The sequence below is a fragment of the Scylla paramamosain genome, unplaced genomic scaffold (genome assembly GCF_035594125.1).
Source record: "Scylla paramamosain isolate STU-SP2022 unplaced genomic scaffold, ASM3559412v1 Contig120, whole genome shotgun sequence".
Lineage (NCBI taxonomy): Eukaryota > Metazoa > Arthropoda > Malacostraca > Decapoda > Portunidae > Scylla > Scylla paramamosain.
Window position 1 is genome coordinate 9,279 of NW_026973785.1, and position 5,722 is coordinate 15,000.

Sequence of the window (5,722 nt, forward strand, 5' to 3'; positions counted from 1 at the left end):
TCATCCCCATCCACTAGCAGTGGGGCGGGGGTCTTTGTGGCGAGGGGGACGACCTTAAACTTGGCCAGGTTTGTCCTGATCCTCCACTCCCTCTCGAAGGCATTGATGCGGGCGATCTCTCTGGCAGTGCGGGCGTTCGTCATCAAGCTGGAGCGACCTGGGTGGAAAATAATCTGGGAGACATCGTCAGCATACAGTAAATTGATACCAGCCTCTGAGGCTGGACAATCGCTGGTATAAATGCTGTACAGGGTGGGCGACAGCACACTGCCCTGCGGAACTCCTGTGGCGAGGGGAAAAGCTGGACCGAGGTGGCCCCCTACCCTCACCCTCGCCGTCCTGTCGTCCAGGAAGTCACAGAGAAGGCGCTCAACCGGTGCAGGCAGCCCCAGGTGAAGGAGCTTGTACTTCAGCCCAAGGTGCCAGACACGGTCAAACGCCTTACTCACGTCCCGCAGCACCAAGTTACAGCGGTACCTATTGGCCTGGTGTATGGCGATGGTCTCGGTTGCCAGAGCGATGGCATGGACAGTGCCCCTGCCGCTCCGGAAACCATACTGCGCTGGGTGTAGATGGTTTCCCGTCTCCAGATAGGTGCGCAGCCGAGCGGAGACAACCCTCTCCAGCAGCTTCCCCGGTACCTCCAGCAGGGAGATGGGGCGGTAGTTCTCCGGACGAGTCGGAGTCTTGCCGGCCTTAGGAATCATCCTCATCTCCGCCTGCTTGAATCCGTCCGGGAAATATCCTGCTGAGAGCGCCGCATTGAAGATTGCCCTTAATCTGGCTAGCGCCGAAGCTGGAAGATAAGAGAGTATAGTCTTGTTTATCTTGCTGCCGCCAGGGCTAGTCGGCTTGCCACATTTGATCGCGGCAGCCATCTCCTGAGCGGAAATAAAACAGTCCAGTGGGGAGGTACCTGTGAGACGGGCAGGATCAGCAGAGTCGAACGGGTAGGTTCTGTACACGGCATGTGCCATGTAATCCAGCACATGGTCATTGTCGTCAAAGTCGTCGTCGTAGTCCTCTCTGTACACACGGTCCCAAATGGACGTGAAAAGGTGTTCTTTTTCCTCGTTCGTGAACTTCTTGTCACCTGTAATGTCTATTAGGTACGCGTCTGGTCCTGTCGTTCTACCTGAGAGACACTTGATTTCTCTCCAAAACTTCCTGGGATCACGGTGGTTGGCAGCTAAGCTTGCCAACTTCCTCCCCCAGTGCGTCCTAGCTTCTGTTTGTCGCGAGTCGTGCAGTATAGCTTTAACATGTCTGTACTGCCTGTACTCATCGTAAGTCCAGCCTCTCTGGCTCGCTCTGTCACGTAGCGCCTGGAATTGAATCCGCAGCAGCTGCGTCGTTCGGGAGGGTCTTGGGGCGGACCTAATTTTGTGGGAGGTCAGGGGTATGTGTCTGTCAGCAGTGGTCTTGACTGTGGTCATCCATGTCTCTAGTGCTGCGTCAATGTCCTCCAGGGTGCCGTAGGTCACGTCTGGTAGGTCTGTCATCTGTAGGGCGTCGTCCTCAGAAAACGCGTCCCAGTTTACTCTTTTATAGTTATACCTCCTGACACTAGGGATGAGGAGCGGGGAGGTGGAAATATCGAGGATAGTAGGTATGTGGTCACTAGTCGTCAGAGGTCCAGGCGTGAAGGAGTAATGAAGAAAATTCACCCTGTTAGTTAAAGCTATGTCAGGAGTTGAGGCAGTCCGAAAATCAAAGTAGGTGGGAAAGAAAGGGCCGATATGGAGTGCAGTCTGTCGTCGAAGATAGTCTACTATGTCTCTCCCTACCTGGTTGGAAGTAGTGTATCCTAAATAGGGATGTCGGGCGTTCAAGTCCCCGACAAGGAAAACAGGTGTCTGTCTGCGGAGGAGTCGGAGGAAGTCAGGATGGGGAAGGTAAGGTCTGCGGGGAGGGAGGTAGCTGGTGGCAATAAGGAGGGGTCCGTCTATTGTTTCAATTTCGATAGCTAACGTCTCCGACAAAAAGTCGCCATGGACTTTGTGTCGTGTGTGAGACTTTATAGCAATTGCCACTCCGTCATTTATTTCGTTACTGACGTTCTGTTGGTATATCCTAAATCCAGGGATCTTAAGTCTAGTCTCGTCGCGCAGTCCGTGGCTGTTGATGAGAACAACGTCAGGGTCAAATTGTCTATATGTGTTAGTAAGGTCAAACTTACGTGTGTCCCAATGGAGTACATTGTGCTGGATTACTCGGAGACGGGGCATTATTCGCGTGTTACAGACAGCCTACCGGGGAGTAAGTCCGCCACAATTTGCCGGGGAGCCTTCTTTGCGCGTTCGTGGTCTTCGGTGGAGTAGACGGTCCAGTCCGTGAGGGAGTCTAGGTTCTCCTTCACGTGGTCTAAGACCGCTTCCTCCGCTCCTGAAGGCCCAGTGTGGCAGAGTACCAGTGCCCCATGACGGAGAGCATGGTTGAACTCCCTCCGGGTGTTGGGGGTCTTCCTCTTATCTGTCTTGGCCATGAAGCCAAACCTGATGACCTCGACGTCGTTTTGCTGGTCGTCCTCGTCCTCAGAGTCCTCTGAGGCTGAGGAGGCAGCGGAAGCGGAGTCTTCTGTGGCGCCTTGGGCGGTGGTGGAAGGTGTGGAGACTGGAGGTGCTGTGGGAGCGGCCAGGGAGGTCGCAAGGGAGACAGCCCTGGCGAAGGCATCCGGAGCTTGAAGAGGTGGCGGTGGAGGAAGCTTCACGTATGGCAGACCATTCTCGGCAAGACTCGCTGAGAGAGTCTGTTGGAAGCACCCTGGAGAGGCCACATTGGAAAGATGTGCGTGAAGCAAGCACATCAATCCGGTCAGCGACTTGGTGGGGTCGATAGGTCCAAGGTTGGGGGGTTGGGGTGTGGCCGGGAGCGAGGCAGACGTCGTCTGAGCGAATGATACGCCTGGCTTGGTGCGAGCCTGGCGCATCGCCTCCTCCTTCTTCTTCAGGGCCTCCTTGCGGGTGGGACACCGCATGGCTCTGGCGCTGTGGTCCCCTCCGCAGTTGAGGCATGATTTTGTTGTGGCAGAACAGTTCCTGAAGGTGTGTTCCCGGCTGCCGCACTCAGAACACCGGACGTAATCCGCTGGGTGGGGGCAGCTCCTGGTGTGGTGTTCTTCCACGGCGTTGCACCTATTACAGGTCAGGAGAGGTGTGTATGTCTCCTGCCGCAACTGGTGCCCTGGCACGTGGATACAAAAAAGGTGCAAGCCTTCTGTCAGAGCCTTCGTGGCCATATCTGCACGCGTGAAGGTTATCTTCATGGTGGGTGAGCGAGGGAACTTGAAAACACCCTCCACGGCGGCCCAATCATGCTGGCTTCCTACTTCGTCGGCGATTTCCTCCGCCGTGTGCTCATATATAAGTTCGTCCAGTCCTGAGCAGATCACCGTGCGCTGTGCTCGGAGCTCAGGGGGCAACAGGGGGGTGAATCCATCACCAGACAGTCGAGCAGGCATGCCATCCTGGAAGATAGCATCGGCGTCCTTGTCTGTGGGTGTGAGAACCACCACAGCGTCACTGGCCGGTATAAGCCTAGTAACCTTGATGGTCGGGGCCAGGAGGGCGAGGAGGCGCCGGCGCACCCCAATGTCTCTGGGGTTGGGGTGTTTTATTCTGACTCGGCCCATGATGCCGGTCAGAGCCTGCGCAGCAGCCGCCTAAAAACGGGCTGGTCACCCATGCCCCGTGGCGAGGATTCCTTACGCCGGGGCACAGCACTGCACACTTGGTGTGCACTAACGCAGCCGGAGCTGCGTAAGAAGCACTGCACTGGGCACACAACACTAATACTTCACCAAGGTCTTGCTGCACAGCACTAACACACACACTGTTGGGGCTAATCCTAGGCACTGGGGGGAGCGGGCGGTCACCCGTCCAGCGCCTGACCGGAGTCGAAGCTTAACCCTGCATACGCACACTCGGGAGAACACTGCACTGGGGGCACACTTCACTTCACTACACAGACACTCGCTCACTTCGCAAACACTTCACTACAGTTTATCCATGCAAAACAATACACCCGCACTGTATGGAATGTCCTGGATGCTGGGGCATTCTATGGAGGGAGCACAACACTGGGGAACACTGTTGGTACACTGGGGAACACTGAAGCGAAAGACCGCTGAAGAGCAAACACTGTGCACTGGAGTTTGAGTCCAGGTCGCTGAAGGAATAAATCCGGAGCACTGGGGGTCGTGGAGTGTTTCTTGGTGGAGGAGGAAGGAAACCTGGATATCAGGGTCGCAGAGGCGCAGCGATGTGCCCAAGTGAAGCCTGAGCACTGCAGAGATGAACCCTGCCTCTCCCGCACTCAGTCACGCACTGAGTCAAGTGGAAGAGATGTGTGTAGTCTTCACTCCACGAGGTCTAGTTGCCTAGTGAGCCGCACAAGGCTGAAAGTGGGGCGGGCGGCCGGTCGCTGATTGGCTGAAAGCAATGCTCTCAGCCGAGTGCGAACAGCAAGAGGACTGGCCGAGGATTGTTCTTGTCCTACGGACAAGAACAGCTGGGCGGACGACAGGAGTGCGGTGCAAGACGTCTGTACTCCACGGCGGCTGAGTGGTCTCTGTGTGCGTTTTCTCAGTTGAAAAGTGGTATATATATTAGCGTGCCTACTCAGGATCAGGAGTCGCCACCTCAGCGAGCGTCCTGATTGGTCCAGACGCGCTCTGGGCCGATCTGATCTCGCGTATATATAGCCGTTTTTCCCAAAATTCACTACTTGCTCGCAGAGCTACCGACGAGGTTAGAGTACTCGCGCTCCTCATTTATCACCAACAACAACAACTACTACTACTACTACTACTACCACAACATCCATTATCATGTCTGGACGCGGCAAGGGAGGAAAGGTGAAGGGAAAGTCAAAGTCCCGTTCCAGTCGTGCTGGACTCCAGTTCCCGGTCGGCAGGATTCATCGCCTTCTAAGGAAAGGCAACTACGCCGAGCGCGTGGGTGCTGGTGCCCCCGTGTACCTTGCGGCAGTTATGGAGTACCTGGCTGCTGAAGTCCTTGAGCTTGCCGGCAATGCCGCCCGTGACAACAAGAAGACTCGCATCATCCCACGTCACCTGCAGCTGGCCATCCGCAACGACGAGGAACTTAACAAGCTCCTCTCCGGAGTCACCATTGCACAGGGTGGCGTGCTGCCCAACATTCAGGCCGTGCTCCTTCCCAAGAAGACTGAGAAGAAGTAAATAAAGGGCCTCCCTCCCCTTCAGCCAATATCACCATCAATCCGGCTCCTCTTCGGAGCCACACGTTCAAACATCTAGAGAGTTGTGTAGACTATACTGGTATATCAATAATAAGCAAGTAGTGTATTTATTTTCGAGTTAGTTATTTGTTATTATTATTATTATTATTTAGTCAGGCACGCAAGTGACCGAGAATAAATATGTATACTATATTTCTACTAATGTACCTGCTGTGTGTCACAGTGGAGAGTTGATTAGATGTGTTGCCTATTGTGATATGTTGAGCGTCTTTTTCATCTCAATGTATATTTTGTTTTATGAGAAACTGAGAACGATGAGGGGCGTGATCATTGAAATAAGTCAATGATAATAATAATAATAATAATAATAATAATAATAATAATAATAATAATAATAATGATAATAATAATAATAATAATAATAATAATAATAATGATAATAATAATAATACTTGGAGAAGACCTGATGAAGTGAGAAAGATGGTTATAATTAATAATGGTT